Here is a 15,551-nt window from a genome sequence, read left to right on the forward strand (position 1 = left end):
CGAGTCAGCAGCTGTCTCTGTGCCTCCTGCTTGTTCAGACTCTGTGATTTATCATTGCCTCCACCCATATTATTGGAGGACACTTTGCTCAGTAAAGTCTAATCAAGTGTATTTGTATTCCCTATATCCCATACAGGGTCTAAATGGGCAATCTTAACTCAAGCTCTCCAAGAAGACAAAGACATACTTAGTCTTAGAAGTGAAATTAGAGTCTGATTGTCAGAATATAGTAAGTCACATTTACAGTAACTATATGAAGACCCGGTATAATAAGTCAAAAGTAAAAAGTCGCAGGAGGTTTGATGTTATTCATAGTTCAAAGGGAGGTCAGGTAAAGGTAGAGCTGGGTAGGAGGGTCTTCAGGACCCAACAGGATCCAACTTTTCTCCAGAGGAAAATGGGCTTTGGCAGGAGCCACATAAAGAAAGGCCATAACATAAACCCCTGACTGCTGTACTCTGCGCCCCATCAGCTAAACTACTGCTAAAACTATTCACCGAGGCTACAGTAAAATATATGCCTGAGCCAAGCCTGAGCGGCACCGTGGAGACGGTTTAATCCCACCGAATTTAGAAAGCTATATACACTCCTAAGACAGCGAGAACAAATAGGTTTTAAGTCTGGATTTGAAAATCACAAGGAGGGCAGCTTCCTTGACAGCAGCTGGGAGTTTATCAAGAGAAGAAGCTCAGGAGGAAAAGGATTTTTCTTCGAAACCACGAGGCCTGCCTGCTGAGATCTGAAAGCATGGAAAGGGACGTAGAGGTTGGTATGGTTTGCAAAGTATGGCAGAGCAAGATCAGAGCAGAGCAAAGGCATAAGTAGGAAGCCACTGCTGGAGAGATGTGGTCAAATTTAGGGGTCATTAGAATTTCTAAAGTTCGGGGGATATCAAGCTGGAGAAAAGGACTTTACAGTACAGCCTGGAAGCTGTGGTGGAGTAAAGTCTCCGAGGACGAGCCTGTTCACTACCTGTGTCCTGCGCTGTGTCTGCAGAGACTGTGCTGCTTCTCTCACCTGCTGCCTGGGCAGCAATTCTTTTCTCTGTCTCATTCAGCTGAGCGCAGGAGAGACAGAGGGCCGTGTAACTGGAGCCGATGAAAAAGAATTTTCTGCTTGTTACAGCAGTTACAGCGGAGCCACAGAAGAGAGGTGCTGAGACAAAGGAGAGGACACGAAACCCGAGGAGTTATCTCATTAGTTTCACTGTCTGAAGAAAGAAGAAACATTTTCAACTTTAATTTTTAACCTCTATCCACAACACATGCATGCACGCACAGAAGCGAGGCATGCACTCATTTAGTGTGGCACATGGTAAACTATTACGGAGAGCATTATCATATAAGCACCGGGAGAGAGGGAACAAAGTCATTAAAAATGATGAGCAAAACAGTACATTTTTAACAAGCTTTACCAGCCGAGCTCCTGTTTTCGCTCCGCCATTACACGTGTCTGTTGATGTGTGTGTGTGTGTGTGTGTGTGTGTGTGTGTGTGTGTGTGTGTGTGTGTGTGTGTATATGTGTGTGTGTTTAACAGACTGTTTTATCTCTGCCTTTCTCATAGTGTGGAGAATCCAATTAGAAGCTGATTGGGAGAGAATGAAGAGTACAGGTGCAAGAAATGAAGGGGAATTAGAGGAGGTGGTTAGGAGAGGCAAAGGGAGGAGAAGGAAAAAAACAAAGGAAAAACACACACCTTTCCTGAAAAGGGGAAATTAAGTGTACAATCTTGAAAGAATCTGTCTTTTTGCGTAGCTGAGGTGTTATTAATCAAAGTCAGACAGCTGAGTGAATTGTTCCCTGGGAGTGATAATGAATGATGAGGCAGAGTGTGTCCAGTCTAGTCTGAATGGGCTGTCTCTGTGCTCAGGTTTACCCTTCCTCCTCACAGAGAGTTATGGAGCACTGCAGAAACTGCTGTTCTATGTCAGTCACATTTGAATTAATATTGGGAGCCATCATTATTACACTCATGAGCAAAACCTAAATGAAGATTGATGTTTACTGAGACAGAGCAGCATACAGACACACAGTATTCAGAAATGGTAAGTCACAACTAACCCTGCATATGTATAAACAGTAAAGGGGGTATCTTAACTTATAAAGTATTTTTAGTCATGTTTCAGCCCGGAGACGTCACTCAGTTACCTCTTCGGTCCAGACTGAAATATCTCAACAGCTACAGGATAGATTGCCTTTAAATTTCCTGCAGACATTTATTGCCCCAAGATGATGAATCCTAATAACTTTGGTCATCCCCTGACTTTTCATCTACTGCCACCAGCAAACTTTCTCACTTACCCAATGAATTATCTCAGCCTCTACTGGGTGGACATTTATGGTTCTCAGACAACGTGCTAATGATTTTGGAAAGTTTTCATCTTGCATCATAATGAGTTTGACATTTTGCTTTCGAGTGAATTGTCTTGACAAGCGTTAGATGGACTTTCACGACATTTGGTGCAGACATTCATATCTCCTCAGGATGAATTGTAATAACTTTGGTGATCCCTAAACTTTCGTTATATGACTAAGCCCCTGAAAAACTACAATACATCATCTGAACAACTACTGGATGGAGTGACACCCGTGGATTGGTGACTTTGGTGATGCCCTGACGTCTCCTCTTGTGCCATCAGCAACACTTTAAACTGTGCAATACTTTGGTTTGTGGCTGTCAGCCTCAGCTGTACTTCGACTTTGTAGCTAAGTAGCAAACGCTAACACACTAAGTGTTACAGCTAGATGCTGTATCAGCATGTTAGCATTGTCTTTGTGAGCATGTTAGCATGCTGACAGTAGCATTTACCTCAAAGGAGTGTTGGGCCTAATACAGCCCTACACAGCTGCATACATGGCTGCAGATTTAGTAGTATATCAGCCAAGCACACTCACTCACTCTCTCTCTCTCTCTCTCTCTCTCTCTCTCTCTCTCACACACACACACACACACACACACACACACACACACACACACACACACACACAGTTGTTCCCTTTGTTCCCAGTCAGACTTTCTGATTTTTAAGGTTAATCTACTCATTTGTCTCTGCTGAAAAACAATCAATAACAGCAATATAACAAACACAAGGGAACATTGATTTTTTTGAAACCCATTTGACACCTTAATTTACAATCAAACATTAAAACACCACAAATTGATGTAGTTGTGTGTGAAAACTGTGTGTGTGTGTGAACTGGTACAATTAAACCAGACAAAACCTTCAAAATGTTCTGTCCTGTTTCTTTTCAGGGGAAAGTTTAATGCAACCTGCAGACACAACGTGGTGTCAATGTCAGTAAGACCATGGCAGTCCTCCATCTCAAACAATGATATCTGCAGAAATGCTCACAAAGCTCCCTAATCTGCTCTGTGTAACCAGTGATGAATATGAATGAGGATATGAATATAGATGAGAGAAAAAAAATTAATATTGATGGTGGTTTCTCCTCCCTCTGACTGATGGTGTGGGGGCACTGAGTGGAACCAATCAATCATCATAGAGCAGCCACATGATTGGCAGACAGGTCTGATGCTCTTTTCAGTGTATACAGTAGCACCTCAGGGCGTGTGTGTGTGTGTGTGTGTGTGTGTGTAAATTCATGTGCATATACATACATGTTTCAGTCGATTTATCGGCAAAGCTCCTGCTCAGCTGACCTTTGCAGTGTTGTGGTCTTGGCTGCATTTGTAACACTTTGCTCTAACCGTGCACTGATATGTCTGCAGCCTCAGTAATTAATAAGCACTGGTACTTCTATGGGTGCATTTGAAGCTGTGGTAAACAAAAAGTAATAAATGCATCTACCCTGACAAACTAATGGCATCACTACGGGATGTTTGCTGGGATGATAAATTACATGCAAAACAAGATCATGCATTTTCCTTAATGGTTTTACTGTCGTTAAACTGATTAAACCAACTTCAGAGCTTAATGAGGCATCCACAGAGGATGTGATGGAAGTTATGGGGTGAGGTCAAGGGTCAAAATTTCTTATTGACCTGCTGATTGACCTACCCTTTTGCACCTTATCAGTAATAGTGGATACCTGACACTGCTTTGATCTTTTTGGTGTCACACTGCACTCAGTGCCCTCAAGTTTAACTTCCCTCTACAGGCTGTAGCCTCTCAGTGCTTCATTACAGGGCTAATGCAGCGTCTCCTGTTCCTACAGCTGTGGGATCATTTACCACCTCTTTACCTTGTGCTTTTCCCCATTTACCTCAGGCCTCCCATTCCAAGTAATGAGTCAAGAGGCACCGATGGCTGCGTGGATCACATTGTTCCCCCACCATCTGTGGTATATCGACTGAGCAGCTCTCTCTCCCTGCAGGAGGGAAGTGAGTCTTAGTTAGAGCTGAAATGTCTGCATGGACACCTACACATTATTGCTTTATCTAACAGTCACAGCAAGTTCAAGGGCTTCTTAGTGGAAGACTGAGGTACACATTTACTTTTGGAGGATGTGGATTTATACTGATGCTGACATGATGCTCGAGCAGGATGGGCTCTTGTCAACAGGATTTTTTTTTTTTCTTTTTAAAACCTTTCAGCCCATTTGGTAATCAGTGATTTATAAAGCATTGATAAATGGTTGATCAGCCATTAAACATTCCATATTCACATTTAAAGCTCACTAATGCATTACATCTCCTTTGTTTAATCCACATGAAAACCAAAGTGTTTCTGGTTTTATAAGCATTTATCTGGGGAGTCAGCGCACCTTGCCAAGAAAATAGTCCCAAAGATGACCTCAAAAAAAAAAAAAAAAAAAAAAAACTCCACACAGCTTTTATATGGATTAAACAAATGAGGTATAACGTATTAATTAGTGAGATTAAAGAGTGCTGGGAGGAGGATTTTATCACTTCTGGACAGAGCCAGGCTAGTGTTTCCAGTTGTTGTGCTAAGCTAAGCTAACCAGCTGCTGGCTTCAGCCTTATTTTGAAAGGACAGTTATAAAAGAGCTATTGATCTTCTCATCTAACTCTCAGCAAGAAAACAATAAGCACCTTCCCCTCTTTATATTAAAATGTTTGTTGATAAAAAAAAAAGTGGTAACGTTTAAGTTGTATAAGGTTATAATGAGAAGGAGAGCAAGAGCAGCTGAACTGTGGGTGAGACTGCACTCTTTACTACAGTAAACTCTCACAGTCATGCTGTGTGTTCGGTGTCTTGTCTTAAATCATGTCTTGTGCATGTGAAAGGAAAAGTATTCAACAATAAGATACATATTTGTATAAATCTGCTCACTTTGTTGTTTTTCTTCATGAGCTGACTTGAATGATACAACGCTGACACTATCGCACACATACATCACTGCTCACAAACTCTCACTTCCCACAATCTCCCCTGCTGTCACTTCCTAGATCTGCTGTGACAACAACTGCATCGACGTTGGCAGGAACCCCTGTGACAAGTGTGATGCTGGAAATTGTGACATGGATCCGTTGTGGTAGTGCAAAGAGTGTGACGGGCCAAGACAGGACTGTCTACGCTGTGTCATGAGATAGTATGTCAGCACTGCGCGTGACATTCCCTCAGGGGTACAGTTTGTGTGAACGAGACACTAAAACCACCATCCCTGTTGAAGCCCCTCGAGAGTCAGGACAATAACCGAGAGAGGCCGCAAATTATGAATGAATAGTTAATTACGTCCCATTGTGCACATAATTTGGGGATAATTCGTGGCCACCCAAAATATAGTGTTACATGATCATCTCCGGGAGGAACATAATCGGCTTATACGGATGAATCTCCTTTGTACAAACCTTCTCTGAAAGCTTTTAGCCTGCCAGAGGTGGCATCACTCCGGGTTGCACATTTGTGTCTCTTTTCTGCTTTACAATACACACTCAGCAAGTAGCAAATGCCCACATTAGCTTGAGCAATAGAGGACTCTATCATGGGCATATATTAAGCAGGCGTTGCAGACAGAATGTCCTAAATGAGATCATGGACCAAATTCTTTAATTGGTAAATGGGCTCTAAATTCAGACTTGAGCGTAAGCTGATAGAGAACGACAGATATTTTTAAAGCGAGAAACTGCATTCTCAAGCCCTGTTAATCAGAGAGTCTTTTTTTTCTTTGGCTGCGTTCTAGAGCCAATTAGTCAGATGGATGTGCAGTGTTATCTTCACTCTGGCTCATCTCCACTAAGCATGCAGGCTCACAGCCCCTGTAAACTGCTTTGGCCGAATAGGCCCAGATAAGATCAGTAATAAAGAACCACCAAGCTGATATTTCTGCCTTCACAGCAGCTAAAAGAGAAAAAGCAGAGGTTACCACCGCGTGGTGCCATATATACTCTCATCTAATCATATCACTTAGTACCATTCAAAACTGGAACATTATTGAATGGGCAGTAAACGGCTCCTGTGGCCGCTGCGCTCTCTTTGCACTCTCAGCACTCTCTTACACTGATGTAAAAATGGCATAAATTTTACCCGCTGTACAGAGTTTAGATAAAAAAATATGCCACATTCTTTTGAGTTATAGCTGTGTTCATCTCATGGACCATAAGGACAATGTCCTACAAACCATATCTTAAAGGGGTGTTCCAGGGATTTAGTGTGACTCCTCTGTAAAGATGATGGGTGAATGTGTAAAGACAGATTTTAAAACAAACTGTCAAAAGTGATGCAGGAGAAATATGACTTTTATTCCCTCACCGTGTTCAGACAGAACCCGAGGCAAATCTTAATGCGGCATGGCTGTATACAAAGTCAACGAAGATGTGCGAAAACTGAGGGGAGGAGTTGAAAATATTTGTCCTTGAACGAAACGTTCTGGCTTATCCTAGGGCTTTACAAACCTGTTTCATAAACGTACAGAGACAAGAGGAAAAAGAGAGACTGGAGGAAAATGCCAGTAAAAACATCCCCCACAGCCTGCTAGCTAACTCACAGCTAATGTCAGTACAGCCGGTACATTACTTGTTTGGGACAAATAAACTTGGGTTGCACAAACTCTCCCGCAGTGAAATTTGGTGGATGTCACTGAATCCTACACTTCCCATAATTCCTGGCCATCACATCTTATCAACGCCCATTGCTTTCAAGCTCCATGCCTGACTTTATAACACTTACTTAATTAGAATTCTCAATTCCAATCTGAAGCCAACCCTGATGACATCATTATGACGTCATCAGAGTTGTTTTCTCAGACTTTCTCAGAAGAAATTGTGCAACTGTTTTCACAAGTAGTGGCCCTTTAATGGGGAATTTTTTTGTAGAGGTAGATCCTATGGAAACTATGGAAGAATCTGTAAAACAAACCTATAAATGGCTTTCAGATAGAGATTTGGCCTTACTTGGGAATTTCATTTCCTGGAATCTGTGCTTCACCAGTTGCTCTACAACCTTCACTCTCTTGTTGCATTTCCTCTGATTGGTGCCGTTGATGTAACTACAGTCTCTGGGTCTCATAAACTGAAAATGCCAGTGATGTGGAATGAGTGAGCAACAGCAGAATGGCTGCAAGTAAACAGGCACAGTCATTAAAACTGGCTTCGGGCTGTGCTTTCAGTATGAAAAACAGAAGCTGCATGTATTTCTTATACGTTTATGTCGACAGTTCACTTCCTCGACAGCAGTAGCAGCACCACAAAATATGTCTGAGTGGGTTGGTTTTGGCTGAGTTTATAGTCGAGCTTTTTTCCTTTATGGATTTCAGGAACACAGGAGCCACATTTATTTGTCACTCTGATATTTCGTATAGAGATTTTCCCTCAATTTTCCAGACCTGTCATTTTCCACAATCAGTGTTGACACAAATGGACCAATTTTACACAAAAAATGTCAGATTTTACAAATGTGAAGAGGAACATAAGAGCAACAAAACCACAAATAACTTTTGTTTGTTAATAGCTTTGCATTCAGTGCCTCATCACATCCTGTGAGAATGCAAATGCCACATGTTAAATCCTATTCCTGAAGGTGTAGCAGCTACAATTTGAAACAATTTTTGTACTTTCATAACAAAGCACAGCGTGAGTCAGATATCACGGTGTACTTTTGATGTACTTAACATTTTCACCATACTCTTTTCTTAATAAACATCACGCTCCGCACCTTTAGTGTAAAACTGCACTGAAAGCGTTTCCTTCAAAATAGCAGAGGAGGTCGAAGGACCATGTGAACGAAGAGTGGTAACAGACAAAAAGCCAGCACGTCACATGTTAGATTTGTTTACACCAAACACTGTATTCATCAATCATACAGGCCATTGATTTACAGTTACTATATTTACTTCATATGACTGCTCAGCCTGCTGAATGTTCCTAGAGGCTGGGTATGCTCATGAAAACATCCTGCAGGCAGGTCAAAGTTCACTGCCACGCTCTTGAACACTGTTGACATGATCTGACATCATTGGTTTGATTCCCTGGCTTTGTCTTTGCACTCCAAACCCCTCCGTGTGGAGGACTGCGTGCGGTTGGGGCAGATGTTCACTTCCAGAGACGACGCCCCGCTAGAGCCTGGGAACTCATGTGAGGGCTCGCCTATGGCTCGGGCTCACTCCGGTGTTCACATATCCAATGCCATCAGCCAAGAGGGGTTGGGTGCACACCCGTGGGACTGGGGGCGGGGGTTGGGGCGCCTGGTGCAATGCTTCTCCCTCTGCCCTCGTCCACATCCTATTGATGTCTTAAAGGGTCTGGGTTAGAGGTCAGCCCTTCAGAGGTGGCAGGGTCAAACTTCAGCTCATGAATATGGAAGATCGCTGGGCTCAGGGGACCATCTGGTCGGCTCTATTGGAAGCTAAACAAATGAGCCTGCTGTGAGGGTGCCATATTAGTGTAATTACTGTGGATTTCCCAGGCCTAAAAACCAGCATCAGTACTTGCTGGGTCCCCCTTTGCATGCAGCATCTGCAGGTGGATTAGACTGAACTGAAACACTGAAACCACTGTCGTCATTTCAGCATTCAGGGAATATAATGCAACTTCTAATTCTTATGTGTAAATGTTAACGGTGACTGAGAAAACATTCAAACTGGAAAAAACAATCAGGATTTTGTTAAGATTCATGTACATTTTTTCAAGTAGAGTTTTTTATTGGTTTTGATTGTTTTGTTGATGATGATTGTGGTGTTGTGTGTTTAGAGATGTGCATAAGAAATGTATTGTCCCAACGGCATCCTGGTGGCCCACGGTTTTAGGGCGCTTCCCATGTGATCCCAACTGCCCTGCTTCGAGTCCACTGGGGACGTTTGTCTCCTGACCTTTGTTTGCCATAGCTTCTCTTCTACAGGCTGTTTAAAACAACAAGCATTTTCAACCCAGTGGGTATTTATATATAGATATAGACATTATAGACATATAGATATTACACACAGACACACTGAAATTTGCATTTAAAAGGCTAAAACGAGCCTTTAAAGCAAAGCTTATTTAAAGGGAGTGAATGTAGATCATGATACTTTATAATTTCGAGTGCAATGATTTAGACTTTTAGACTGCTGTTTTAACAATGTTTAAACTGGTACCATTTGCTTGACATGTCAGCTTTATGCCCTATTTTGATGCAGAGAGAAATGACCTTTCTTTTGGCTGTGAAGGTGCAAGAAATGGAAGCGAGCCCGGCTGTGTGGTGACCTTGATAAGAATCTCATCCTGTTTGTCACACTGTGAGTGGGTCTTTGTGAGGACTTCCACTGCAGGCGTATCATGGGTCAAACTCTTGCTGCCATTTGTTTCTCCTTTCTCCATCTTTCCATCATTTACACCTCCCAGGAGTGAAAACCCACAATGCAGCTCTGTGTGTCAGCGTATATGTTTTTCTCATGAGTATTTTTCATGTTTGAGTGCAGCGAACAATGCTCCTGTTCTTTTGTATTGCTCACTGATACAGGTGACCTGCAGTCAATGAAAGCAGAACCGCCAGCCTGCAGATTTCAAAGGGAGATTGAGAGGGTTTGGATACCTGTCACATCTGACCGCACTGTCTGAAAGCTTGTTGATGGAGGAAGCGCAAACATAGCATAGGTCCACCAGAGCCAAGGTGGCACCAGAGATGGTGCATTCATGTATATTTTTTGCTAGTTTCTGTATTTCCCCTTGTTGAAATTGTTCATATTTATCAATATTCCTTGTTTATATTGTTTATATTGCTTGTTTGCTATTTAATGTCTTTTTTACTGATGCCCTCTATTTTTTTGCTATCCACTTTGCTGCTGTAATACTGGAAATTTCCCCACTGTGGGACTAATAAATGAATATCTTATATTATCTTAACAATCTTTTTGTTCTGGTTGTGCATCCTAGGGGCTTCATCTTCATCAAACCCACATTATAAAGCTCATTTCTTACGCTTGTTACATTTATGTTATAGTAAAATCTTCACTGTAAATGATTTCATATGTGACTGTAGTACTTTTCCCTTTTCTTTCATGGATCAAAATTCATAAAATATGTTAAAGTGGATTACTTTAGAGCTGTAACTCACCATTATGTTCTTTATCAGTTAATCTGCCAATTATTTTCTTAATTAATCCTTTGGTTTATAAAATAACAAAAATGTTTCATAGAGCCCAAGGTGACGTCTTCAAATTACTTCTTTTTTTTTTTTCATCTGCCCAGCAGTCCAAAACCCAGAGACATTTAATTAAGAGTAAGAACCACAAAACATTTGAGCAGCTAAACTATCAAATGTTAAAAAAAAAATGACTTGAGTGAAGAATCGATATTCAAAATCTATTTTCAGTCAATCTAGTAATTGAGCATCAACTAATCGTTTCATTCCACATGAGGTCTGTGGCTCATTATCCATCATTTCTGCACAGAGTAATTAAATTACTTGTGGGGGAACTTTAAATGAGCCTGACAGACAGTGGATTGGGTTGGCCATATTCTGTAATATATATTCACTGACTGGCTGAAATTCATTGAAATCATCTGCATTAAGAAAAGGAAGAATACCCTGTAAGCCGGTATATTGTATATATACTTTGCATCAAGGTATATCGGGGAAGGGTGAAAGAAGAGTTTATGTTCAGAGGGGTTGAGCCTGGAGCTTGCCTGTCAGGCTGAGTGGCACTAAAGACTCAGAGCATGAATAAATCAACACAGTTTGACCCATTTAAATACCAAATGGAACCATATTCTCCACTGGGAAACAACAGGCATGCTTGAACACACTGCCTTTTTTCCACCAGGGACACAGGAGGGCAGGCAGTGCCACTGCTGGTGTCATAGTATTATGTAGTAGTTTTAAAAGCACCTCTGGCAGGACTTCTCTGCCTTTGGCTCTGGCTCAAATGCACAGAGATGTCGCAGACTGTGGCCTGAGTTGGGTGATAGCACAGTAATCTAATGATACTGTAACCCTGACACGAACTCAACATTTCTGAGCTGCGGTGGCTGAAAGAAAATTCTCAGTCATATCTTCATTCAGCTTCTCTGTGTAGAATGGAAACTTCTGTTCACTTATTCCTCTGTGCTTCAACAACCCCCTTAATGTAAGCCAAGTAGAGCACTGTGAATATGGAATAAAACATGAATTTTTCATTTAAACATGTTGGCCTACATCAGCCAATTTTCGACAGTGATATGATTTTTTTTCTCTTCCTGGAGCAACCAAGAATTTCAAGGCTAACCTTTGGCCCTGATTGGCTTATTCATGCCATGTGACTTCAATCACTCCACAGTGTAACTCTCTAAAGAGATGGCTGTGTTTGACCGTTGTAGGTGTGCAGATATACTTTCTTTGAGCTGGTTTCCAGCTGCTGCTGCCACCACTACCACCATCTGTGCGACCGTCCCACAGTGTATGTCATTTCTTGTCTGAGGAGTTAGTTAATATTTAAATTTCATGTTTGCTTAGATGTGACAAGTGACAATAACCACAGCAGTGGGAGGGAGGGAGATGGGTAACAGGGCTGTGGCGGGTAGGGTGGGGATGAGTCAGGAGGTCATCCATGATATTAACGTGGGACTGTTTGATTATATCTGTGGTTTCCTCGCTCAGTAGAAAGAAACAGCGGGCTGACTCTGTGTTAGCCATGATAATGCCGTACCTGAAAAGTAAAATGTCTGACTGTTGGATATGCCCCTGAACAAGAACAATGATGCCTGGTAACACCTTGGTTTGCCCGCTATGTGTTGTATTTGTGCCAGTGTTTCCAACAGCACGAGGAATATTACATCCTGCGAGCGATGATTAACTGGAATCACCCTGTGGCTGGTGTGAGACGATATCCGACAACAAGTAAACTCCATGTGACAGCATTGACAGAGGGAATCAGTTTCACTGTGGCTGATGTGGGCTGTGCAATGCCGCAAAAAAAGACAGCAGGGAATACCCCTAGAGTCTGCGCATCGGTGGTCTAATCAGTGATGGAAAACATGGTTACAGAGCCAGGAACACACACACACACACACACACACACACACACACACACACACACACACACACACAGAGTGACTAGAGCAAGGCTGAAGCTAGGAAGAAATCAAAATATATGTGTCATAAATGATATCAAGGACAGAAAAGGTGTTGGAGAGAAGAGAAACAGCAGCTGTACATTGATCAGCATTTCTGGTCAGCTAGCAACGTGATCGCATGCAACCTCAAGTTTACCTCGAAGATAAAGGGGCATGGAGTCGTCTTTGACCTCTAAATGAGCAAAGGCTATTGGGTCCAGACCTCAGGTGAAGGCGCCAGAAAGCAATAAATCAGGACAGTTATAATTGACAGTGGAGAGAAATCTGGAAAACGTGGGAGATATCATCAACTGTTGTGAGGCTAGGAGACTGAACTGTTGGAGGAATGGGGCATCCTCAAGGGCCTCACATCCACATAATGTGCTGAGAACTGAGAAGTTGAAATCTGTATATATTTTCCTGCATTACGTGGGAGAGATGGCAGAATTGCTGCGGAGGGTTGAATCAGACATTGCTAAACCGAATGTCAAGGTTAGGGAGGCAGGGCTGCCTTGTTTGTTTACTCAAAATGATATTTACTCACTATTCAAATGTAATGAGGCCTGAAAGAGTTGTATCAGTGCTGTGCTGTGTCCATTTGAAGAAGAGTCTTTATTGATTTAACCTAATGAAGGTCCTTTTTAAAAAAAATCCCAAATGCATTCCAATTACTGCACTGAATCCTGCTGCTGTAATTAGTCCCTGCTGTAATTAGGTGATGGGGTGCTGTGGGGATGCGCAGGGATGACCTGCAAGAGCCGATCAACACATTTCCTAACAGGACATTGGATTTTTTTTCATTTTGAAATCCGACCTGGGTCTTTTTTATTCTTTTAAACATACAGTTTTTGCTGAATAGTGTAACTAGTGATGAGGTATCTTTGTGTAAATAACATCTAAGCTAACAATTTCTAGCTGGTCTCATGTCTCTCTATCAAAGACCACTCTGTATGGGAGAAAGTTGGTCATTCTGTAGGAGTTAAAAGACTCTTTCAGTTAGATTCTCTGGAGTTTTCCTGTCCTTGACACCCTCCACTCCCACCCACTACTTTCTCTCTATCTCCAGCTCTCTCTGTCTAGAATCAGAGTGATTTATAAGGGCTAATAGCCGCCCACTCTCTTCATGCTTTTTAACTCTCCATCTATTGATATTAGCCGGCCAGGAAATGGAGCTAAATTATCCCATTCACCAGGTGACCTTAACAGTCCATAGGATTTACCCTCTAAGGGAGACTCTTCTGTGTAACATTTGTGCAATGCACATACACATGCTGACAGATCTTAACCCACTGACAACTACTCATGCACACAGAGATTTAATTATGCACACATTATCATCATGTTATAGAAATAATTCATTATAGCTTTACTCTTCCTACACTATGGCACAGTGTAAATAACCCAGCAATATAAACCAGCACAAAAGCATATCAGTGCTCTCAAGATAAGGTGAAAAAAAGGGAAAAGGCAGACAAAGAAGTATTTTTCGTAGGAGAACAGACTAGTAAAGGAGGCCAACCAACCCCCTTCTCCCCCCTCGCCCAAATAATACCCTCAGAGAACAGACTGGTGAACCACTTCATCAGCCCCGAGCACATCAGTGCTACCATATAAGGGCAGAAATGGGTGTGGCAGAAGGGGTAGAAATTCCATCACTCTCTTCAGCTCCCCTCCTAATGCAAATCCTCTTCCCTCCTGGTCTTAATCACTCCAATATGTGTATATACACCTTTCTTCTTCTCAAGTGGGACAACCCAGCCTGCCATTTAACCCAAAGCCTTGTGCACACTGGGCATTTATTTTCTTGCAGTGGCAGGCTGCAGGGATGAAGTGCTTCGGTGTGGTGAGCAGGAAAAAGTGCTGTGTGTGGGAACTGTATCTTTGACAACATCTCATCCTCCTGACAGGAAAAGTGCAGCACTTCTTTTAAAATCAGAGAATTTTTTTTTTAAGTTGAAGCACTTCGAGCAGCAGAACAAAAAAAGTGGAGTGTTTTGAGCAAGAAAAGGTGCTGGCTAAAGCGCTTTTATAGAGACAGCTGCTTCAGCTCCACACACGCTCTGTTCCTATTGAAAATGTCTAAAAAAGGTGCTGATGCTCTAAACAGAAACCAAGTAGGCACAAGGCCTAACATTATCTTCAGGATTATTTCCTCCCCCATCTCTGCTGCCCATACACATACACACACCCACAGACGTTTGCAGCAATACCACTATCTTTGCCACCAGCATCAGTGAAAAGACACGTTCTGACTCCAAGTCTCAGACAGAGCATGTAGCTAACAAAGAACAGTTGTCTTTGTTCAGCTGGCGCAGGAGAGGGAGGGGTGAACAAGGAGGGATAAGGATGGAGGATGGGGAGAGGCACCGACTTCCCTCTTTTCTGTTTGAGCACAAAAAGAGCAGACAAGCAACATTTCTCCCACTAATCACAGGCAGTAACAGTTCTACCTGTTAAGACCCAGAGTCCTGCGTTGCACGTTCTTAAACACTCCTGTGCTTACTAAGGTGGGTCTAATGACTATTAAATATATTTTGATATTTACAGTATAGTATATAATATAATGCAATATACATGCTGTTGCTTTTAAACATGCGGGAGGCTTTGAGCTAAACACTAAACACTGGCATGCAAACATACTCATATGACAGCACTATGCTGATTTTAGAGGATGTAATGTTTACCATGTTCACTGTCTCAGTTTTGTGCGATACCGTGCTAATATTTGCTAAACTGCACTAGTGTTAAACACAAAGCACAGCTCAGACCAATGGAAATGCGATTAATTTTGCAGGTATTTAGTCTTAAAGATATGGGACAAATTTGAATTGTGACCTGATGATTGTGCTAGATTGAAGGTCAGAGATTCACCAAAGATAATACAGTTTACACTGAGGGGGACATGATTGTGTGAATCAAATTTCGTGACAATCTGTCAAATACTTAAGATATTTCACTAAAAACTACAAATGTGATCTTCATGGTGGCACAGAAATGTCAGGGGATCAATCAATCAGTCAGACTTTATTTGTATAGCACCTTTCATACAGAGCATACAGAGTCATTAGGAGTCATTGTCTTGGAACAATAAATGTCTGCACGTGGCAATCCATCTAATAGTCGT

This window comes from Chaetodon auriga, chromosome 2 (genome assembly GCF_051107435.1).
Source record: "Chaetodon auriga isolate fChaAug3 chromosome 2, fChaAug3.hap1, whole genome shotgun sequence".
NCBI lineage: Eukaryota > Metazoa > Chordata > Actinopteri > Chaetodontiformes > Chaetodontidae > Chaetodon > Chaetodon auriga.